Raw genomic sequence first — 26,394 nt, 5'->3', positions numbered from 1 at the left:
CCAGAGAATTCTCCAGTAGTAGAGTTATGGCCTGGCACAAGGTCGATTTCACGTACCCTAATTCCTCTTTGATCATGTAGGTATCCAGGGTGAAAAGAAATACATCATTCAGGTTTGTAGCCTGATAGTTGGAAATTGTACACTCCATGGTCATATACTGTGAGAAAATATCAGCAAGCACATTTCTCGCATTGATCATGGCATAGTGCTAGGGAAAATGGTCCACTAGTAACAAAAGGGGCATAGCGATATCTTGGCCATGTAATCCATAGGGCTGTAAGGTTTTAGAATGCAGAGATAATATTTACAATGGAGAGGAGGGTTTAGAATGTTGTGCTTCTTGGGGTTGTGAAATGGTGCGATCAACTAACCGATTATTAAACCCATTTGTTATTAAACTTGTTGAAAACAAAATGTTAACAGGGTTCATATATTTATAATGATTCATTGTTTATTTAAACAATATTTATATAAACTTAACAAAGTTGTAACATAGATGGCACTTTTTATAAATTTTATGAAAAATTTAGGTTAACATATATATATATATATATATATATATATATATGTCGCACTTTCTACGCCAAATATAGTTTGTCTCATTTGCGATGAAAATTTTATGTTGTCACAATTGCGATTTTTTAGAAATAATACATCACAATTATGACACATGACAACTATGTCATTTTAATTCTGATGAACATGGCATTCAAACTAAAAAAAATGACATTTTTCTTGACTTTTGCAATAGTATGCACCATACCATTGGACTATGTCGTCACAATTTAGTGCTATATGTAGTACCTCCCATGCATTAGTCTCTTTCTCTAGGGTAAGGTCATTTCAGTTTCATTTGCCAAAGATAAACAGGCACATTATGGAGGTGATCAAGTGCATGAATTAAATGTACTTTCCCAACCAAATCTATGATTGGGAAATTGAGAAGTATATAAATGAATATTTTCTCCCAAGTAAGGAATGTATGTAAGAATGATTGGGATAAGGATTGTAGAACAGTATTAATCCTAGAAGCTCAGTTTCTAGTAAACAAATTTCCCATTGAATCCTACCATATCTCATCCTTTTTCATTCAAAGGATTTGATTAGCAACAATGATACTCCAAATTTGTCGACCTTCATCGAGTCCAATGTTTTTTAGCCCAAGATGCCATGGCAACATAAACAAGTTGTGTGTATCATAAAATCCCTCTTGAATTTTCTTGAGAGAAAATTTAAGTGGTCGCATTGGTATTCCAGCATAGTCAAAAGGAATGGGAAGAAGTGGAAAGACAAGTGTGCCCCCCTTGATTTTATAAACACTACATAGGAGATTATTACCTCACGTTAAGCCAAAAGTTCCCATAATGCACGTCTTTTGTGGAAAATGATATGCACCTTGTAGTATTGCATCCAATGTTGTAAGGTTTGGATATATACCATTGGATATAAACCCTTTAAATCCATCCAAGCCTATACATCCTTTTATATACTTGGTGCATGTTGCACATTTTTTACCATGGAGGAACATTTTCCCTAGAATGTGTATGCATTCAACATATCCTTCATAGCAAAAAATACATTCATTAGGGGAGTGAAATCTAAATAAATCATTTCCTAGAGTTAACCACAAATTTTGGAAATACATACCTTCTATGCTTTGGGTATTTCTAATATATCATCAATTAAATCCACTTTAGCAGCTAACGGAACCAACATCCTAGTTTTCCTAGCTTAGATCATTCCTTTATCATGGTACTTACGCTAATGTTAATCCCTAATTGCTACTATTCAATAGGTTGTACAAATAAAGGCACTCAAAATTATATTGAAAAATAGAAGATGTGGGTCTCAAGCATTGGGAGAAAAACTAAATTAGGGAAATAAAAAATTGCAAGAAGATGATGATCAAGAGGTAGAAATACATGAAAAAGAATACAAAGATAATTCATTAATGAGTTCATTGATGAACACATTCCACCAAGGTTATGGAATAAATACTAGAGCTCATTGCCCACTTGCATGACAAAATATGAGTTAGAAACACAACATTCTCATCACCACCATGACTAAGATATATTATTCATGATAGCACTCAAAGAATTCCATGTGGCCAACATGTGTAGCATAACTACCTGACTGTAGCTAGTCAAGATTATTCCTTACATGTCATATTTGAGAACCACATTTAATTTCCTGTATAGACCTTAGATTCAAGGGGTATTAATTGTTTTTTTCAATAATATATATATGTGTGTGTGTGTGTGTGTGTGTGTGGGTTGTGCCCTAGGGAGAAAGGGTTGTGAAATTTTGTATTCAAGGGAATTTAAATACTTTTTAGGAACTACTTCTGCTCCATGCTTAATACCGAGTATACAATTTCCAACCTAATATTTTGTAGTCGAATTCTTTCTATCTCTTGGGTTATTTTGGGAATAGTATGTGTTTCTTCTATAGTAAGAAATTAGTTTCAATTTATTTCTTTTATATTTCTTTGACTATTTGTCTTGCTAAATAGGTTCTCATGTCAACATGAATAATTTCTCGGAATTGTTGCAAAACCAACCATAATAAACTACTATGGCACCCATAATTAAAGCCTTAGAAGTGGCATACCTTTGATCAAGGAATGTTTGATGTTTGATCCAATTTTTCCTTTGAAGATATTGTTTAACATATGTTCAAAGAGCCCACGTTTGAATGAGGTATTTGTAACAACACAATAGGTACATGCATTTTCCAATAATCTTATTGGAGCTCCTCCAAAAGTCGACGATGTCCCTCTTTAATAGACCATAAGTGAGGCTTTATTACATGTAGAAAATCACAAGAGCACAGAGGTAGAAGTTATACTTGCATCTATGTTTATGTTGTACATCTTGGCACATTGTCTCCTGATACAATAGATCATTCTTTAATCCTATTAGTTGGTTGAACAAATCCAATGTGAAATGGACCAAAAGCATTAGCACGATGGAAAAATTATGGACATGGATAAAAAAAGTAGCTCAATAACTCTGATTTTGGTAACAATCATAGATGAAAAGTTATTGTGGTGTATACATATGTATTAAGGGTAGAATTTGTACCAAAACCATGATGGGATTAGCCTCAGAATATAGATGAAAATGTATATATTTTGATCCAAACATTTACAATAGATTCAACTTGCCTAAAAATTAGCTAGTACAGAATAATTGATCAACGTTCACATTGGGTTAAAAATGTGAAAAATGTAGCCAAAATACACCTTTCAATAATAGGTAACAAATATCATACATGAGATTGTCCCATATGCATAACACTCTAGTAGATATGTTCATATACAATAACACTTCACAACCACAATACTCAAACTATGCTATCATTCATATATCAAATGAAATATTATCTACGAATATAAGCCAAGTATAATTCTTAACAAAACCATATAAATCACATGTTGGTAACAAATCTAGATTAGGGGTTTTATACAACACTATAAATCCCAATTTTACCCTTCCCCTATTCTCAAACCAGACATATAACTAATACATTTCTTTTACCAAAATAATATACAGGCACAGATTTTAATAAATTACATGCTTATTCAACTAGTTCACAAGTGAAAACTAGGAATGATTATGTTCAATACTCATGTAAGCATGTGTAGTATAATCGAGCCTTAGGTCACTATAAATCATTGAAAGTTATATATCACAATACATATTATTTCATGCATGTAAACCAAACCAACATGTATATCTTACCCTTAAGCCCAAATTAAATTTCTATTGGTATTATTACATATGCATATTTTCACATTCTTGGTGTTTTATATTTTCCTTGAATACAACTTTATCTCTCTTTGAAATTTAGGCTTGTAACTAACATATAAAAATCTGATAAAAAAATGTGAATTGCTCAAGACATATATGTTTTAACATAATTATTGGAAAAATTGTTATAAAAAATTATAGGCATTAAGTTTAAATTGATATGAAAGCATATCAAAAAAATTACATTGGGTGTGTGAACCATGGCACTTACTTTGTATATGTCATTTCAAAAAATACTTACAAAGCATATATATATATATATATATATATATATATATATATATCTTATTATTAGTTGAAGACTCTACTAAGGACTATATTTATCAATTCATGGACAAAATCCTCACCACATAGTGGTACCTTGTTCAACCCCATGGCTATTGTATACCTCATTCTTGTGCCCAAAGTGGTCCCAACAAGGGATGAGTACAAATATGTTACTAGCCTTGGATCCTAGAAAGAAGGTGGTATGCCCATTCTAAGCTTTTATTCTTGGCCCTTAAAGCAAATGAATCCTAAATCCAACATCTTGGACAAGTGTTTTTAAGTTTCTATAAAACCTATTGACATGGAATCCATATGGTGTTTTAGAAGGGATGAGAAAGAATGAAAATTAAGACAATGTGGACTCCATTCCTTCTAGTTCTTTATAGAAGTTTCTTCATAAAATGTCAAGGGCTTAACAAATCCTAGTAAACAAAATTAAAAAAATAGTGTTGTGTTCACCCCATCTAGCCTAATTTGGTATCAATTGAGAATTGATCTTAAAAATATCATAAGTATTCCTCCTCTAAAAAAGTAAAAACCATATCTTTTCTATGCATCAATAAGAGTTTTATAGAGTTTTCTAAATTGTTTGACCTAGAGTGCGAATTATGTCCAATCTGAAAACATATGAGTGATATTGAATTGTCTACCCTAAAAATTAAGAAAGATGATAAGGGATTGTTCAGATGACAGACCAAAGACATATTGGGGTTGATCCCTCCTTGGATAAATAGGTGGGGTCACTATCTCCATGGAGAGGTCTATTCCTCTGCACACTCTCCTTAAAGAATGGTGAGGTTGACCCGTTGCAAATATCAAGTTCCTCCTCTCCAAACTCTTTTTAGTTACAAGTGGGGTAAATACAATGCAAATTTCAGTGGATTTATCCTATATGCACTCTCCTTACTAGAAGGTGGTTTTTATTAATGTAGAAGTTCAAGTGAGTTTATTTGGTTAGGATTATAACTGGATGGTGGCTTTTATCTTTGTTTTTTATTTGCTATTTTTTTAAATATAATTTATATTTATATTTATATAGAATATGTTTTATATAGTTATATATAACCCCATTAACCCTTAAACACACCTTACCCCTAAGAACTAAATCCATTAAACCTTATACACCCTAGCCTATCAATCATATCTCCTAACCCCTCACCCTAAATGACGTCCAAAGCCTCAAAATAATATTATTTGCATAAACATTGTAACAGACACCATATGACACTAGTAGACCAAAGTTTCAATTAGAACCTAGATAAGGATTTTGGAGCAAGCACATGGTTCTTATGGTAGATGAGACAGAGGGTTAGAAGGTTACCAAGGTTATGGGTGGAGAGTTAAAGAGTTGTGCTAGATTATTAATATTGTTTGATGGTTAAAATCAACCAACGCATATTCAATATGTTTTAAAGGGTTATATGTTGGTGGGTTAAGAGAGAACATTGAGAACATTTCCATTTGAATTTTTCTCATCTTCTCATTGTGTTTTTCTAGGCAAACTACTTGATCATCTACATCATCTTGGCCTAGAAAAACAAACTGAAGAAGATGAGAAAAATGAAAATGGAAATGTTATCTGCTATATTATACTTTATAGGCCTTCCTCATGGGCCACATTTAACAACGTATGACCAACCCACTTTATCTAGAATCTTTTTGTAAAAGACGTTCTCACATTGGATTGGAAGAATATAAGACTATGTACATAAAGGTTAAAAGACTATGCACATAAAAGCTAAAAACTTCCTTGAAAAACAAAGAGGTCAAACTATTAAAAATAACCTTGTTAAAATGTTTTCTAGCTTGAGGGAAATGTTTGTCCCATGGTAAAATTGGTATGATGATATCAAGAATAAATATGTTTATGAAACATCGAGTCCTTGCGAAAATTATGCACACCATAAATGGGAAAAACGTGTGAAAATAGGGCATGATGAAAAATGCACACCTTATGAACAAGAATGTGCCTTATGTTGGTAACAAATGTTGACATTATAAAATTACATGAAAATGGGGTACTGAGGGAAATGCATGCCTCCAATTGAAATTACATGTGGAGTGCATGGGATTGCATGTTTGCATAAAAAGGAGGAATACACACACCTTGTTAATGAAAAATTCATGCATGCACTATAAAAATGCATGTCCTTGACATGCTTTGCTACCTTATAATGGCCTAAACTAAAAATGGCCCTTCCTTAGTTGATATGGAACATTATCATAGAAAGATGAATGAAAATGGATGTTGATCCACTTTGTATGATTTATGCTAGTATGACATACCTTGTAATTACCCTGAACCCATGTTTGATAGGTTGTTCGGAAATAGACTTAGGTAGTTAACCTTACATGTTGAGTTGTTGCAAATTTTGGAAATATCATTGCTTGAAACCATAACTCAGGATAATATGACTATGCTAGATTTTATTACCAAATCTTAAACTACAAAGTTATCAACTTAACAAAACATTTGACCTAAAAACAAGAACTCTATCCTCGAAAATACATATTTTTGCATAGAAAAATGAAATAACGTTTTTAAATCAAAAAGTGGTGCTATGAGTGGCACCCATGTTTCTGAAGCTTAAATTTCCATCAATTCTTACTGTGGCATTAAAAACCAAATAACACGACCATGAGAAACTTAAAATCTTATGAATTTTCAATCATGGCATTAAAAAACCCAATATCATAATTACGGAAAAACTTAAAAATTAGCACATAAATCATGGAATGTTTCTACCAATAGCACTTTATTTTAAAGGTTAAAATTATATCTCATTTAAAATCTTAGCCTAAGAAAACTCATAGCGCAACCACAATTTTAAAATCAACCATCAAAACTAAAATGTATTATTAGCAATATAAAATTATTAACACCCCCTTTTCAATGGGGCATCAAATCTGCAACATTTTTTTTTTAAATATGGTTTAGGAAATCATCACTACACTAAACAAAAACATAAAAGAGACCTTTTAACAACAATTATAGAAAACAACAAAATGAATATTTTCAAATTTTATTAATTAATTTATTTATTTCTAAATGGAACAAATAACATTTGCATTCTAATAGTTTGATACATGGCTAGAACCATTTACATGGTTCAATGATTTCCAAGGCTTACAAATTTGAGATTGATCATAGAGGCTCAATCTAACCGCTCAAGTGAGTTCCCCATGACACAAAAATTTCAATCCCTTTCCAACTAAAACAATTCCATAAAAACCCAATATCTAGACACATCTACATTCCATTTTTCACTAATTTTATTTTGATTCAACGTGACTTCTTTTTTGTCAGGCCAAGAGGTAACTCCTCAAATGAGATTATTTTATTCATTTAGGTCGTTCATTATTATATACATGAGGGAGTGACTATTGAGTTTCATCTCTTGATGACTCTCTGTTTTCTCTATTATTTATTTACACTATTTAAAGTTGTTCACCCAATCCCTATCATTAGGTGTCAACATTCCCCCCCTTAATCTGAAGGGATGTTGGTGAGTCTGAGTATCGTTGTGGATCTTTCAAGCTTTTCTCTTCTAAGTGCTTTGGTGAAGATGTTTGCAATCTGCTCATTAGTGGAACAATGGCAAAGATGGATTGTTTTTGCCTCAACATGATGTCGAATCAAATGATATTTTGTATTGATGTGCTTCGTTCGATCATGGAACTTTGGGTTCTTGGCCAACTTTATTGCCAAGGTATTTTCAATCATGAGTGGAGTCGAATGTACTTGTTTTACCTATAAATCTTCCAGAATTTTCCTGAGCCACACAATTTATTTTGTTGCCTCAACTGCTGCCACATATTCTGCCTCTGTTGCGGAATCTGCTGGAACTGTTGTTTGTGTGATCTCCAAGAGACAGCTCCTAATCTAAGACTCATACCATAACTAGAAGTAGATACCCTAGTTTATTTGTCTCCATCGAAGTATGAATCAGAGTATCTAATCAAGCTAAAGTTGCCCACCTATGTATACTTGAGTCCAAAGTCTTGAGTTCCCTTCAAGTACTTTAGAACTCTTTTTGTAGCAGACCAATGTCCCTCACAAGGCTTTTGCATAAACCTGGAGAGGATTCCAACAACAAATGAAATGTTTGGTTTGGTAGTAGTCAGGTAGTTGAGACTTCCTACAAGTTGTCTATACTTTGTTGCATCCTCAAATTCTTTTCCTTCAATGGATGTGAGCTTTAAGTTTTATTCCATTGGAGTAGTGAGAGGATTGCATTTAGCCATGCCAAACCTATTCAAATAATCTCCAATGTACTTCTTTTGAGAAAGGAGTATAGAATTTGGATGTTCAGTTACTTCAATACCAAGATAGTAATGAACATAGCCCAAATCAGTCATTTCAAAACCTTTCCTCAATTCCTTCTTTATGGATGCAATTTAGCTCTCATTGTTCCCTATCATCAAAAGATCATCTACATATACCACAAGATATACAACTATTTTTCCAACTTTCTTGACAAACAAAGTTGTAGCATCAAGATCATAATGTTTGAAATTGAGTTTCAAAAGATGCTCAGTTAGTTTTTCATATCAGGATTGCAGTGCTTGTTTGAGGCCATACAAGGATTTCACAAGTTTGCATGTACTTTATGTTCATGTCCTTTCACAACAAATCCTTCAGGCTGGGACATAAAAACATCTTCTTTTAGATATCCATTCAAGAAAGTGGTTTTATATCCATTTGATCGACTTTCCAACCATTTTGAGGTGCTAGGGAAAAGAGTGTTCGGATGGTGGCCCATTTTGTTGTGGGGGAAAAGGTATCCTCATAATCGACCCCTTCCTTCTGTACAAAACCTTTTGCCACAAGCCTACCTTTGGGCTTGTCAAGTGAGCCATAAGCTTTATACTTGTTCTTGTAGACCCACTTACATCCAATTGGTTTGGTTCCCAATGGAGGATCAACTAGCTTCCAGTGCCATTATTTATCAAGGCATCATACTCCTTTTCCATTGCTTCTTTCCATTCATCATGAGAAGAAACTTGTTTGAAGGAAGTTGGTTCAATTCACAATCATAAGAAACATTCATATCAAGAGGTGAATCAGAGTCATCTACATCACCTCCATTTTGTCGGGTTGAATTTCTAGTTCTTGTCTTTCCAACTTCATCAGGATGAACACTTTCAAGTGTCTTTGTCGGCCACTTTGGGGACCTTTCTGAGATGGTCCAGGTTGCCCAGTTGATTGAGTTGGGACTGAATCAAGATTGAGTCTCCCAATTCTATCAATCACATCACTTAAATTATCATCTGTTGTTGGAGTTTCATGCGGGGGAGAAAGTGCTTCAGAAGAAGATTCCACAGGTTGATCTAGTATAGGAATCCTCCCTTCAAGATGTGGAATCTAATTATTAAATTCTTGAAATGATTTTGCATTCGTAAATCTATCGAAGCAATCAAGTTGTCGCTCAACAACATTGTCAGCTTTGGATGATTCAAGAAAGATTACATCTCTAGATACAACAAACCTTTTATTGACATCATCATAGAGACGGTATGCTTTGGAGGTGTTTGAATACCCCAAGAAGATACACTTACAACTTCTTGCACTAATTTTGTTTCTATGTACCTTTGGTATCAAGGCATAACACATGGAACCAAAGACCCTGAGATGCTTTACCGAAGGAATGTGTCCATACCACGTTTCATAAGGAGTCTTGTTTCTAATAGCATTAGATGGACATCTATTATTTACATATACAACACATAGAACTGCATCAGCCCAAAGCATCAATTTTACATTTTTTAAAAACATCATGGAGCACACCATATTTAATATTGTCCTATTCATTCTTTCAGCTACTCCGTTCTATTGGGGATTATAAGGCACAATTGTTTGATGTTTGATCCCATGTTGGCAAATATAGTTTTAAAATTCATTTGAAGTGTATTCTTTTCCATTATTAGTGCGAATAGAGCCAATATGAGATTGTGAATCATTTTCAATCCATGTATGAAAGTTCTTGAATGTTTGAAAATCATCATATTTATTCTTCAATAAATAAACCCAACACATTCTGGTGTAGTCATCAATAAATGTCATCATATATTTATTTCCATTTGCAGAAGGAACAGGCATTGGAACACATAAATATGAATGAATGAGTTCAAGTTTTCTATGTGCTCTGGAATGTGAATCATGAAAATACTGTTTGCTATGCTTTCCTTGAATGCAAGCATCACATTGCTTAAGTTTCCTAGGAATTGAAGGCAAACAAGTAACACCATTTTTCTTCAACAAGCGAAGGCTGTCATAGTTCAAGTGTCCAAATATAGCATGCCATAATAAACATTATTGACATTTACCTTCATCATAATGAGAATTGTATGAGAAATTTTTTGCACGAGCAGAGGTACCATGCAGCTTGAGAAGCCTTTCTTCTTCTATCCCCATCACGACAAGTGAGTTGTTTGATGCTTTTCTCACCTCAACCTTGCCATAAAACATGTGAATGGAGTTTCCTCAGCGTACGCAGCGTTTTGATATTAGACTAGCAACACAATCATTCAATGGGTATAAAATAATTCATACCAAAAATCTCCAAATATTGATATAATGGAGGGTTGTTTGGTCTTCTACCAAACTCAGAGCATACTCAGTCCAACACCACGCTCCAGGGAATAATAGACTCAAATGCAGTTATAATTACAGTGCTGGCCATAACACCATGCTTCCAGCTACGCCACCCTTCCAGCACACAGTCACAACACTTCCTGGCATGACATGACCATTCCATGCAGCAACTGGCTCCAGTCTTCATAGTAGGCAAATCAATGTCTTAATGCAGCAAATCGACCCTTCAACACTCTCACTGCATTTAGACAATAATGCACAGAATCATGCAAGGATAAGATAGAGAAATCACCAGCACAGGTGTACAGGATGCAAAGAAGGTGACAGTTCTGCAAAAATGGGCAAAACATGAGGGAGTTACAAAGGGAGGAAAGATAAAATTAGAACTAGCTCTGATACCATTTCAAGCCAAGAAGTAACTCCTCAAATGAGATTATTTTATTCATTTAGGTTGTTCATTACTATATACATGAGGGAGTGACTATTGAGTTTCATCTCCCGATGACTCTCCATTTTCTCCATTATTTATTTACACTATTTACAGTTGTTCACCCAATTCCTATGATTAGGTGTCAACATTTTTTAACTTGGTGAAAAACTTTTTCCTTTCTTCCCAACTTGAATCCAACCCACATTTTCTGCAAATTCCTACTAGATATTCTTCGAGAAGTGCATGTTGCTATTCTTAAAATCTTCCTCATCCACCTAATATTCCCAAGAAGTTCCCCTTTCAACATTATTCCTTGTGGTTTCTAGAGGGAATCAGTTTTCCACAAGGTTTATTACTTTTCCACTTTCGGATCATCCAAATAATCCTTACTAGCATTCAAAGGATCAACACTGGCATGCATTTTTTCCTGCTTGGACTCTATTGCAGTAGATACATTTTCTTTGGCTGAATCTATTTCCTTATTATCTTTTGGTTCTTTCTTACCTTGAGGTGCTTATTCTTTGTATATAATATAGTGGTCTCCTTGTGATCCTTCATACCATTTGGTCCTTAGGGACTTTTTCCGGTCTTTGTTATTTTGAAAACAAATTGGGAATTTTTAATTACATGCCCTATTTCATAACATTCTCTACACTGAAATGAAATATTATTATAGTCGATATTTTGGACCCAAACATAGTTTGGAGTTGTTAGATTACTCTCCATGGGAAAACCCTTGTTAAATTCCATCTCCACACATATTTGAGAATAAGTATCCTTTACAATTTTTTATGTTTAAGGGCAAAGACATTAAAACTTTCCCATTGCATTCCCAATGGAGGAAAGTGATGGAATATTCCAAAAATGCAAGGAAAGGTTCAAAAGCCTTACCTAGACTGGGGCTATGGAGATTGATTCTCTTATAGAATCAAAAATGGGATTCCAGGACTGCATGAAGAGACAAACACTACCCCAAGGCCACTACCCAGCTTCATAGATGACCTTCTTATCCTGTATAATAACAAAACCAACATCAAAATACCCCGAGCCATAGGATAAATGTTTAGTTCAACTGTCAAAAGGGGCTTCCATGTCTCAGAGTTCTATTTGCTTATATTAATCAGTCGTGGCTGATATCCATTAAACTTGCTAACCAATCTATGCTCTGAAAAGTATTTTTCACAATAGAAAGCTTCCTCGTCCATATGAACACTAAGGGAAGTAATTTCTTGAACCACTCAAAGACGAGAACCAAATTTATGTAAGGAATTGTACAAAATCAAAGAAGAGCTAGCTTGAACAACATACTTACAAAAGAAACTTCCCTTTTCACTGAATAACAGGGATTCCCCATTGAATGAAATGTAGAAGAGATCTATGAATATTCACATAAAGAAAGAAAATATTGGTTGACTAGGGTGAAACTCTAGCCACCTCATGTGTCAGGACCTTGAGATGACTTGGGCACCCCATGTGTGTGATAGGCGCCTGAGTTGATTTTATGCGATGGGGATGAGTCATCTTCGGTTATGTGCGACGAGTCAATTTTACGTGATGATCGCACGAGTTCGGTTAAAGGCAACAGGCGAGCACGGCCAATGAGATGTGACAAGTGGGTGAATTCGGTTAAATTCATCCCGATGAGATGTACGATAGTGCAAACGAGTTAGGTGAGCGTGCCAAGGTGACCTGTGTGTCGTCTGGTGGGGTGAGCGTGTGTGGATGAGTCACATGGAAGTCGAGAAAATAGAAAATTGATTTTGGCCTAGTGTGGGAGCATCGTGATGAGTTTATACTGAGAAGTCAACGAGAGGTTGGGCCAAAGTGTGGAGGAGGATGCTTGGGCAAGACGACATGTGGAAGTGGACCCGAACTGGTTGGGCCAATGAGTTGATGTGTGTTTTTTGTGGGATGCACGGTTAGCCTAGAGGTAGGCCAACCCATTTAAAAACTTGGATGATGGGTATAAGAAGGAGAAGATGACTTGGTGAAAAGTATCGAAGTCATATCAAGTGATTTCAAGCAACATAGCGACTTGGAAGAGCAAAGAGAAAGACAATAAGGCCATGCAAGGCAAAAGCGGACGAAGGGCTGAAGTAGCTAAGTTGAAGTCTGGAGAAAAGGAATAATTGTGGAAGTCTAGGCAAGTGTGCACGAAGGGCAAACGAGTTGTGGACACGGGCAGCGAACCTGTGGATGGACGGGTGAACGGTTGGCAAAGGGCACGGGCAGGAAGGAACTGGAGAGTGCACAAGTTGCGGTAGGTGCACCAGAACAACGGACGACCCGACTTGTAGGTGTTGTTGAACAACCTAATCTGACTGGGTGGGTTTGCATGAAGGAAGTTTGGGCGGTTCTACATGAGGGCTAGGCAGCTATGCACAGCCTAGCTGGATAGCTCTGCACGACAAGTTGGGTGGCTCTTCACGGCAGCAAGTGGGTGACTCTGCACGATGGATTGGAAACTCTACATGATAGGTTGGGTGACCCTGCATGATGAGTTGGGTGACCTTGAATGATCTGTGTTGCGGTGGGCACTGCTGAACAAGGGAAACCCGACCTGGTGAGGTGGGCAGCCTGACATGAAGCAGGTGAATTGTAGGTTTTTTGGAAGCTTTGTTGTAGGGAAATTTGGAGTTTCCAGCAAAGGATGAATTGTACTTGTACTTGTAAGATTATTGAACTGTTATATTATTGGGAAGACTCTATACTTGGGATTTGCCCCTCCCATTAAAAGAAAGTATTTCCATTGTGCATACATGCGAATGATATGATGATGATGTGAATTTTTATTTCCATTGTGTAATGATAATGCTTAGAAGAATTGAAGAAAATAACTAAGTGTTGAATGGTTAGGCATATTTTGTACTCATAAGTATTGGTGAAAAGAAAGTGGTAGCGGTGCCACACCTGCCTATGTGTAGTTGAAAGACCACTGCTAGGATAGGGGCGTGATAGTTGGTATCAGAGGCCATTTTCCATAGGGATTTTATGATTTGAAGTGAAGGAGATACCACTACACTTCGTGACAGATTTAAGATTGAAGTAAAGGCAGAGGCTATACCTTGTAGCAGTTGGTACCATATTTTGAAGCTTGATGATCGTTGAAAGTAAAGAAGGTATTGGAAACTTTTTGAGCGGATGAAGATGCTAGAAAGGGCATTTCAAAATCTTGAAGACATGACAGATTATTGCAAAGATGAGATACAGAAGCGCTATGTATCTCTTGTGCAAGAGTGGGAACTCTTGATACACATGAGGGACAAGATAGTGGACATATGGAAATACTTGGGTAATCTTCATGGAAGTACTATTGAACTCAGTGAACTTGATGAGAAGATACGACAGGGTGATCGAAGGCTTCAAGAACTTATGGATGAACGAGTTCAACTAAGGGATAAAAGCACCATGTTGCAGGCAAACTTCAAGGGACTTGAGGACGAAATCAAGAAGGAATTTCTTGGTCGAATTCCTATTGTTATAGAAGAGTATGAGCTTGATTACATTGACACAATTGGAGACTATCACTAAGCCATGAAGGAAGATGTTTGGATGATTGGGTCACTTTGAGTGGAAGAAGTTAACGTGTTCCAAGTAGGTGCACCTAAGAAAAATACGATGGAGGAGAAGCTTGATGGAGCTCAAGATAATCCAGGATCGAGTTTCTTAGATGGACCGAATAGGAAATTTAAGTACCTTAAGAAAGAAGTTAGGTCAAAACATAAGTCAAAAGACTCTTCTGAGATCGAGTCATTGAAGAAGGTTATGGAGATAAGATGCAAGACCAAGCCTAAAGAGGATGGAGATGCCTTAAGGTTGAGTTTTGTGTAGGCAACTGTACATGGCAAGAAGTTTGTTACATTGGTTGATACGGGAGCTACATATAGTTTCCTTAGTAGGAAAGCAACACCATCTTTTGGGAAGAAAGCTGAAATGGGGAAACATTCAAGTGCTTTTGAAGCAATTAAATCTACCATGAAAGTTGTGATAGGTGTTTTGAAGTACACTCAAGTAAGAGTTGGTTCATGGTTTGGGAAGCTAGAATTGAGAGTGATTGACATGGATGATCATACTATGGTGTTGGGGCAGGATTTTTTGAAATTTCACAAGCCATACCGATGATGGACTATGACATTCTCTTGATTACAGCTGGAGGAAAAACTATGATGGTTCCGATGAATAGGAGGAATTTCTTGGGATATAGACCTAGGATTGCTTCGATGAATTTGTATCCAAGGGACCCAAATGTGAAGCATGACTATGTGGAAAAAAGGGAAATTGGATGTATGACTCAAACAACAAAGGAAAGGAAGATGATTGACTTTGTTGCGAGAGCTAGTAGGAAAGATCGAGGTGGAATGGTAGTTTTACACACCTTGAGACACTTGACAGGTGCATCTTCTATGGAGGAAATTCACCCTAGAGTTGTTGATAAAGGAACTCCAAATACTTCTCCTAAGGCAGTGGTTGGGGAAGGTTATGCAAGTAGAGATCTGACTGGCATATTGTATTTTTGTAGGTATGCCATGGGCATATGTGACTTTCAGTTGACAAAATACAAGCTTGAGAAGCTTGGTTGTACACATGAGGAGGTTGTTGATGTGCACAATTACTTGAGGATGCAATATCAATTGGATACATGGGTGGATGAGAGTCAGGGAGGTAACTTCCTAGCCCTTTTCTCACGAGATAAACCTTGGAAGTAGGTTTGTCTAGGTCCTTGATATTGAGGAGGATTGCACCACCCTTACAAGGGGCCTTGGGGATGAGGCTTCTTTCTTGATAAGTTGATGATGATTGGATGAGTTCGACTAGTTTGATAGCACATTGGCATTAGCATCATGGGAAACATTTTGTAGATGAGATAATGGACTATGTCATGGGCCTAAGCATGCCTTATTTTACACTTGGGATGGATTCTTGATCGACATGAGATTGCTCCAAGATGATGAGAAACAACTAACGGTGACATGAGGAGGAGCAATCTCATGGGTTGAGCGCTATAGTTGGATTAGATACCCAACTAGTTTGAGTCATCAGGGCATGAAATGCGCTAAGTTTTGTGAGATAGATGTTTTGGTTATGGACGAGATGTTGTGTTGGATGGAGTATTATGTAGCGATTCACATGATTATGATACATGATGGGTCAAACACAATATATGTTTTAGCAATATCATGTAGTCAAGTTGGAGGGACCAACCTTCCATGATGCGATAGCATGTGAGATTGTGACAGATGTGGTTGATGATCATGGATTGAGGAGACTTTCATGTTCATGAAGTCATGAACCTTGGTGGTTTATACGATGATGGAGTAGAGATGGGCAGCATGAAATTTTTTGAGATGTTGGAGCTAGTGACACTTTGTGATGATGTATGATGGTTTTGTTGATGACGACAACATTTTTAGAATGGTGGAGGACACCAGGATCTTGAGATGAGTTGGGCGCAACATGTGTGCAACGGGCGCCCGAGTTAGTTTCATGCGACGGGGAGGAGTCATCTTCGATTATGTGTGACGAGTCAATTTTATGCAACGATCACACGAGTTTGGTTAAAGGCGACAGGCGAGCGTGCCCGAAGAGATGCGACGAGTGGGTGCATTCGATTAAACGTGCCCCAGTGAGATGTGCAACAATGTGGATGAGTTGGATGAGCACGCCAGGGTGACTCGTGTCTTGGGCACCCTGGTGAGCATGCACGAGCAAGTCACATGGAAGTTGAAAAACTGGAAAAGTGATTTTGGTGAAGTGTGGGAGCATTGTGACAAGTTTATATGGTGAAGTCGACTAGAGGTTGGACCGACATGTGAAGGAGGATGCTTGGGCAAGTTGACGTGTAGAAGTGGACCCAAACCGGTTGGGCTGACGAGTTGATGGGTGTTTTGTGTGGGACGAGTGGTCGGCCTGGAGGTAGGTTGACCCACTTAAACACTTGGATGACGAGTATAAGAAGGGGAAGATGACTTGGTGAAAAGTATTTAAGTCATCTCAAGTGAGTTCAAGCAACATAGCGACTTCGACAAGCAAAGAGAAATGCAATAAGGCCAAGCAAGGCGTAGGCGGACAAAGGGCTGAAGCAGCTGATCTGAGTTCTGGAAGAAAGGAATATGTTGTGGAAGTCTATGCAGGTGTACACGAAGGGCGGATGAGCTACATACACAGGCAGCGAACCTACAGATGGACGGGTGAATAGTTGGCAAAGGGCATGGGCAGGAAGGAACTGACAGATGCATGAGTTGTGGTAGGCACAGATGAAATGTGGGTGACCCAACCAATGGGTGATGCTAAAGGACCCGCCATGGCTGGGTGGGTCTGCATGAACAAAAGTTAGGTGGTTCTACATGAGGCCTGGGCAACTCTACACAACCTGGCTGGACAAATCTGTATGACGAGATGGATGGGTCTACATGACAGCAGTTGGGTGACTCTGCACAATAGGTTGGGCAACCCTGCATGACGAGGTGGGTGACCCTGAACAACTTATGTTGCAATGGGCACTGCTGAACGAGGACGACCTGACATGGTGAGGTGGGCAACCCAACACGAAGCGAGTGAGCTGCAGGTTTTTGAGAAGCTTTGCTGAAGGAAAATTTGGAGTTTTCAGCAAAGGCTAAATTGTACTTGTACTTGTAAGATTATTGAACTATTATATTATTGGGCAGACTCTATACCTGGGAGTTTCCCCTCCCATTAAAAGAAAGTATTTTTGCTGTGCATACATATGAATGATATGATGATGATGTGAATGTTTATTTCCGTTGTGTAATGATAATGCTTAGAAGAATTGAAGAAAATAACTAAGTGTTGAATGGTTAGGCATATTTTGTACTCATAAGTATTGGTGAAAAGAAAGTGGGTAGTGGTGTCGCACCTGCCTATGTGTGGTTGAAAGACCATCGCCAGGATAGGGGCATGACATCATAGGTTTCCAAAGCTCCTTCCATCCTCACTAAATTAAACTAAAAAAATAAAATACAAATAAATTTATTAAAATAAAATATAAAAAATCGAATCAACATTGAAATAAAAAGTTATCTTTTTCATAAAAAAAATTAAATAAATAAATAAATAAATATAAATAAACAATTAAATTGTAAGGCAATTTAAAATTTTAAAAAAGAGAGAGTTAAATAAATCCAATTTTAAAATAAACGAATTTAATTTAAAAAATCATATTAATATATATAGATAGATGTCATTCGGATTAATCACATAACAAAGATTTGGTCTACGTTTTGAACGAACTAATGTGGTCCATCCTCAAGACAAGGTGAAGAATCAATCGATCTTAAGGAATAAATAGTATCATTGCCGAGAATTAGCCATTGAAAACTAGTCGTTAAATTAGTTAATAAGTTAAGTAGAGTATTATAAATTACTCAGGTAAGTATACTATTATTAATTATTAAAGGTGGGGAGTTGTTTATTAAAATAATAAAAATATATTTGGTCAAGACAGGTCATTAGGAAAATAAAGATAAATGATTAAAAGTAAAAGAACAATAAATGTAAAATAATTAAAAATCTTTATGTTAATTCTAATATACATCTATATAAAAATAACTTTATCAATGAGCTATACAATCAAAGTTTATAAATCTATTTATTTTAATGTTTTAGGTATTAATGTTTTAAATAAATAAACATATGTTTAATCAAAGGGCTAAACTTAATTTAAATAGATAATATATATAACTAAGGAACAAAAAGTTATATACATACATTACATATAGTAATGGACCTAATAATGAGGCTGCGTAAAAGGAAAGTTAGGGAGAGACTCCAAAATTTATATAAATACAAAACATAAACCAAAAAAAAAACAATAGAATGCTTAAAAATAAACAAATGAAGAAAACAATAGAACACTTAAAAATAAACAAGGAATAACAACAAGGAGAAAAATAATAAAAACTAGGGATAAGAGAGAGAGGAATCAAGAGGTGAGGGCTGGAATCCAGCTGTTATAGACATTTTTGGGCCCTACAACCCCAAGCATGAAATTTCCATAAACCAAGGGCTCCTAAGTCCCTAAAAGTGTTGTTCTAACCCCTAAAGTAACAAGGTCAACAGATTACAGCTTCTCCCAGAAGTTCTCCATGAGAAACTGCTCAGAATTGGTCAAAACAGGATCATTGCAGCTGCTCCACTGGCTAGGTGTGTTGCATCTCACCCAAATACACTGTGAGGGTGCATTGCATTTAAAAAGTCCCTTCTGTGGGGTGCGATGGGTGAGAAATGACAAATGGCAGTGTCATTCCGCGAGGTGGAGAGGCAATGGAAGCTTCCAGAATCTTCTCCTGTGACGCTTGCCTCACTGAATTCGACCAAGGATGAGTAAGAGGCCATCAGTCTCCAAGTGGAAGCAACAACTAGCAGAGAGAAGACACTAATCAAATCACAAGCTGACTCATCCCCCTTACAGATATCTATATATGAATCCCTCATCCCAGAGATCCAGAGGCTGGAATTTTGCATATTGTAAGGAATTGATGTTGGTTTCTTGAGACAAAACATCAGATTGTTGGGTGATCTAAGCTTTTTTTGAGGTGAAGAGGGGCTTCTTTGCTGGGAGGTTGATGCTAGGTCAGAACAACTGGTTGGAACTCCTCCTGGCTCTTTTCTTGTTTATCAATAAAAGCTATTTGAGTTTTCCTCCATGCTTTTGTATCATTGATGCTTGTTACATTTGTATGGTCAATTTACATCTGATCCTAGATTGTTTATGATTATAGATCCATGTCTTTGTATAGTGTTATGCTTCTGTGATCTTACAGGTACTTTGTGAAGCTGGGCGTGCAAGGGAGCAGGTAGCTGAGGACTATCAAAGAAGAGAGGGATCGAATCAAGAGATTAGCGCAAGACAGAGGTTGGTCTTTCTGTTCCTCTCTATCTATAATTCATAAAGGAAAAACAAAAGTATCTTTTCTCTGTTTGTTTCTAAGGCAGCTGTCACACCTTAGTGGGATAGAGCAGTTCTATATAGACACTTTTCCCTGTAACAAAATGGCGACTCCGCTGGGGATTAAACTAGTTTGTTTGTTTATCATTCTTTGTTGTTTGTTTCATAAACTTACAAGTAGCATTCGAACTGCATTTTCCATAACAAATGCAAAGTAGACAACTGTTACTTCAATCCATCTACTGGATCTGTTTATGATTTAAACAACAGATTCACAAACTATCTGATTGCACTTGTGATAGCTCTTAAATCCTCCTTAGATCTACCCCTGATTGTTGCATTACTGATTGCTTTTTGCTCGGCCAAAACCCAAGAACTGAACTGCAAACTGTGACCCGGAACCTGAACAGAGTCTCATTTCTGGCCCAGCGTAGGTACTGTTCAGAGATTCTGAATTTCAGTGCACTTCCCGAGTGGACAACCTGCGCTGCATTTCAGATTCTCTGTGTTACAGGTGCGCTGATCAGACTAGCTTTGTGCAGTTGTGGCTTCTGTGGTTCATTCTTTCCAGTTCTATTCTTGAATTTTGCTGCCTGTGATCAGTATATGTCTGTTTGAAACCCCTTTTCCTTGTTGTTATTCCGCCTCCTTTGTACAAAATAACTGTAGATGTTTTTGTGTGTTTGTTGAGTCATTTACAGTTCTCCTTTGCAAAAGTAGCGTAATCGTATTGTCGCCCTTTGATTTGAAACTGTCGCAAGTGTCGATTTCAATCGTAGGAAAGAGTTTGATTGCTATTGATGGTCGATTATCCTATTACTATTGCTTTTGGTCTGAATTTGTAATTTTCTAGTGTCGAGAACAAGTATTCATTTCAAAATCGTAAGGTGTTTTGATCGTCTCCATTTTTTGTTTTCGAAAAGAAACTTGTTGATATTTGTCGCTTGAAAAGAAATTCAGAATTGTGCATCAACTTTCTTTTAGCATTCATATACTAAGAAAGTCGAAAACAAATACATGCATGTGCATTTGCATATAGACAGTCTGATTGGCTTGATTTAGGAAAGTGCATTTAGAGTGTGCTCTTTGCTCTTTGTGAAAAGATTCTGTCTTCTTTTCCCTAGTAGCTAGGATTTTCGTTGCATAAAGGAGATAAAAAGTTTGTTTATCATCTTAGATTGCATTTTAGGAATTACATCTACATCTCGTGGTGAACCTGAAAGGAAAACTTCATAAACAAGATCAACTTAAAATAAATTCAATGAATTTAACAACGCTTTGGAACTTAGCGCACAACATTTAGAAGTCTAGGCTAGAGACGTATTCCGGCGTCGTAAAACCTGGTAACTATTGTTCTCACTGATGGTTGGGTGATTCCTCCACTTTGAGACGATAAGTGCTAGTATGGACTTGTGCTCCCACGTACCGTCGAGTATATTTTGGGAGACCCCAATAGGCTTAATCCTTTATCCATAGGAAGCCGTGTCTGCCGCCCTATTGATCGCAATGCACTGAACACAGCATTCGAGAAGATTGACTGTCGTACCGTAAAAAGTATTCTGCAGTTTTGCGATTGATTTGGTAATCCCTCTACCTAGATTTCCAGAGCAGTCCCTTTCATTCCTTTTCAGACTCCTTAACGGAAAAGGTCCATCTGAGCACTTGTCACTTCAGGCTCATTAAAAATCGAAGGAGACTAGAGTCATCTTTTGTTTTTTCTCGACTCTTAAAAACTGAAAAAACAAATTGTGTCAAAGCGTCTAAAATTCATTTAATTCGGAAACATACTTCCCCTTTATTTTAGTTGGTCGAGTAATCCGCAATCATGGAAGAAAGTCAATTGAAACCCCGTCGTTCGCGAAGGCTTACGAGTCAACCGTCTTTGTCTCCGGAATCGAAGCCAGTACGGACAAAGCGAACTCGTTTAACCGGTTCCAAATCTCCTGTTAAAGTTAGAACAAGTGTTCCAACAACATCAGAGACTCCGGTTACTCCAAACATTTCTGGAATCCCTGCCTCTACAGAAGAAGTTCAGCAGACACAGAAGGATAGTGATATTGATCCTAGTCTGAGAGTAAACACTTGTGTTACCGAACCAGTTCCATTTCGACTGGTTCAGAGAGTCTTGCTCTTCAAACATCTGTCGCTGCCAATTCCATACCTTCGGCACCAGAAATATTCTACGGACCTGACGGTCTTCCCCTTCCACCTGGTCTGATTGCCATAGAAAAAATTGTGGAAGATCCTCCAACGAGTACTCCATCACAATTTGGAGTCGAGATCACTCTATATCCTTCTTCATCAGAAGTTAGTCTACCACCAGCGGAAGCTCCTGTAGAATCGCTAGGTAATCTTTTGGATAGACTACAAATGTCTGAACAACCGTCAACATCTAGGACTGTGTCGTCTGACACAGCGACGGCAGAACTCCCTGCTATCACTTCGACAATGTTCGCCGGTATACCATCTGTCCCGACTAGCTCTCAACCGCTAGAAGGAGCCCACTCAGGGGCCATTTCGACAGTATGGTCTGTTCCTGTTTGTTCATCCGGAATAATATCCGGAAACTCTTATGTTGAGTCTCAACAAATTGATCCATTTGGAGGTCAATTTGGGCAGTCCGGCCCCCAAGGGCAAACAATTCCCTTGAGTTCTGGATTACCACCGTATGGGGGGCAGTATACCCTTTCATTATCCCCTCCAGGAGGATATCCATACGGGAGTTCACAACAACATTCGGGTTATACTGGAATTACCTCAAGCGGTTGGGTACCTATACTACCTCAACAACCAAGAGTTGTATACTCGATGCAACAATGCTTACCTACGTCAAATATCCCAACTACGCCAGCTATTTTGATGGTGTCGCAAGTTCAAGCGCTACCTCTTGTATGCCAACCTCAGGTTTCTCAAGTTGTAATGCAACAACCCCTTGACCTTGCGACTCAACCACGATCGCCGACTGGTGGAATGACACAGGTTCAGACGGGTACAATTACCCCTCATCTTGATCAAACTGTTAGTATCGGGCAACAGCACATGGCTTCACAACCATGGCTAGTGCAATACCAACAACCGCAATTCCAACAAGTATACCAAGGTTTTGAGCAACAAATCTTTGCTAATAGTGGACAGCCATACATTCAAACAGTCAACATCAACCATTTTACAATGGTCATGCCCACCAACCTTACCAAAGTTACCAGAATCAAATGCATTATGCCGGTATGCAAAGACCAACTGCTCAGGCAATCCCATCTTATCCTGGGTATGCTTCACGTAACCTGAATCAGCAGTTACCCTTTGTGGCAACTTTAGAGTTACCTGATTTAAATAGGTTAACAAACGATCCAATTGCTTACGCCCCTTGGTGGCTAGCGATTCCGCATAAACTTCCATCAGATGTTCCTAAATTTAATAGAAATCCGGGTGAAGATCCATCGAATCACGTGATGACCTTTCATCTATGGTGTTCATCAAACACCCTAAATGATGATTCGATAAGACTTCGCCTCTTTCAGAGGACGTTAATGGGTCCGGCGACAAAATGGTACATCAAATTTCCTAGAGCTTCGTTCGAAAGCTTCAGTACCTTAGCCACAACCTTTTTAACCCATTTTCAGTTACCAATAAGGTATGAGACGGGAACAGAACTTCTTACCAATTTCAAACAGACAACGACCACTCACATATCTGATCATATACATGAGTGGCGACGTCGTCGCATAATGGTAAAAACGTGTGTCCCCGATCAGCTCTTAGTTGAATGGTTTATCAAGTCATTACTACCTTCCATCACGAAAGATGTGGCAAAGGGGGGAGTCGTAACAGAAGAGCAAGTTATCGCTCATGCGCAATATCTGGACTTGATTTACACTCAGTACGGCACGCTCTACGATAAAATACCTGACGCCCCTAGACCGGAATTCTCAATTCCTCCTCCTCCTAAATCAAACAATGACTCTCATGCCGGCGATAGCGTGATTGGCACAACAGACACGAAATCGACAAAGGCTACATTCAAAAAGGCCCGTAAGATTTCAGGTCAAAATGCAAAAGATGAACTTCTTGCCTCGGAAGTAAATGCCGTATCGACAGATAAAGGCAAAGAAACCAAACAACCAGGGAGCAAGAAGAAAGGCAAGGGGAAGAAGAAGAAACAGGAAGAATCATCACCTGAAAAATCTTCTTCAAACCCTCCTGGAGATAGGAAACCAAAAAATCCATACTTTATATGTGATGAGGATCATTGGACTGCGAATTGTCCACACAGAGCTAAGCTTAAGAAATTATTCAAGAATTCAAAAACCTTAGCAGTGTTAACTGATCCGTTTCCAAATCCAGGAACAAATCTAGTTGAAAGTGGAAATGCTTCCCCATCTCAAGTGCTAATGTTGTCAGTTTCAAAACAGCAAAATGATGCTTTGATATCGACTAGGAACAAAGATTATGGGAATCCACAGCTGTCGAACAATAAGGATAAAGATCAACCTAGTAGTTCGACAACAACTTCGATAGAAGTTGCACCGCCCATCATTCCTGAATTGACAATAAAACCACCAAAGGGAGTAGTACACAAGTCGATGTTTAATCCCCACGCTAGAGCGGCACAACATTATAATATAGTGGAAGATTTGGCCCAATCGCCATCCGCTATGTCGACTCTTGAAGTACTACAGAATTTCCCATCCCAAAGGCAGGCTTTATTATCAGCCATTGGTGGGATAGACCCAAAGGATTCCAATCTTGTATCCTTCGACCATAAAGGATACGATCCTCAATTACCAGCTCAACTAGCTTTCCTTGTTCAAGTGAAAGCCCTCAACAAAATTGTTCATCGAACAATTATTGATGAGGGAGCATCTACATGCATTATGTCGATGAGTTGTTGGAAAAATTTAGGATCTCCAACCTTGTCGCGATCTTCGACGACATTAAAAGCATTTGACGAAAGGACATATACCCCATATGGTATTCTAAGAAACTTGAATGTTGAACTAGGAGGGAAAACGGTAGAAATAGATGTTGAAGTCATCGATGGAAATCTTGATTACAACATCCTACTAGGAAGACCATGGATATATGCTATGGCGGTTGTTGTGTCGACCTATTTTAGGAAGATTGCATTTCCCTTTCAAGGAGGGATTACAATCGTCGATCAACAAAACTTCCTCCCCAATGGTTCTCAAGTTACGGGAAGCATTCCCATGATCCATGGAAGCCCCCATTCGCTTCAAAATATCGGAGTAGGCCTACTAAAAGATCCTATACTAATGGGAACTTTCTCCCTTCCGCCTCCAATCAACCTGGTGGAAGTAGCGTCAGTAGGAACCTGCAATATGATATCTTCTAAAAAGATCTCGGAAAATTATATCGACATGGATCATGCGATGGTTTTGCCTCCGAGCCCAATGGAAATATTGTAGCAATCAATGTTCCTAGCATGGGAGGCAAACCCAAATCAACGCTCATCAAGCGTTTGGATAGATAGGTCTAAAGAATATGGTACCCATTCAGATCCTTGGTCGCGAGTGCATGTCACCGACGAAGGAATTGTCCAATCAATGGTAATTGAAGGGGCACCATGGAATGATTCCCACCATTGTTCCCTTCTTCCGGATTGTGGAGAAGATACTCAATATGACCTTTATCATCCTTCAGTCTTTGATTTCCTATCAAATACTGTAAACACGGTGGATTCCGAGTGAAACTTGTCCAACGTTGAAGAGACTATCGCCATAAATATATCGACCAAAACAGATGTTGTAGAGAATATTTATGTTGGAAAATTTTGTTCTCCTTCAGAACTGGAAATATATAACGCTTTTTTTAGCGAATTCAAAGATGTCTTTGCTTGGTCATACAGAGAAATGCCAGGCATTGACTCGAGTATCATTGAACACGAAATTAAGATGTATCCAGATGTCAAACCAGTACGACAACGGCTAAGGTAGGTGCACCCCAAGAAAGCCGCTGCCATTAAGGCAGAAGTTGAAAAACTTCTCCATGCTGGTTTCATCTACTCGGTTCCTCTAACCGATTGGGTATCGAATATTGTCCCTGTTATGAAAAAACAAGGAACAATTAGAGTGTGTGTCGATTATAGGGATGTAAATCAAGCTTGTCCAAAAGACAACTACCCTACACCCTTCATTGACCAGATAATTGATGAATGCGCTAGATGCGAAATCTTTTCATTCATGGATGGATTCTCCGGGTATAATCAAATAAATATCTGCCCACAGGACCAGTCAAAGACTGCATTTATTTTTCCGTGGGGCACATTCGCGTATCGAAAATTACCCTTTGGTTTAAAGAACGTGGGGGCGACGTTTCAGAGGGCAATGAATTATGCCTTCCATGACATCAAAAACATCGTTCA

Source organism: Pinus tabuliformis, chromosome 2_2, assembly GCF_031772625.1.
Source record: "Pinus tabuliformis cultivar Carrire ecotype Pingquan chromosome 2_2, CPIR1, whole genome shotgun sequence".
In the NCBI taxonomy this organism is placed as follows: domain Eukaryota; kingdom Viridiplantae; phylum Streptophyta; class Pinopsida; order Pinales; family Pinaceae; genus Pinus; species Pinus tabuliformis.
Note: the sequence above shows the minus strand (reverse complement) of the source record.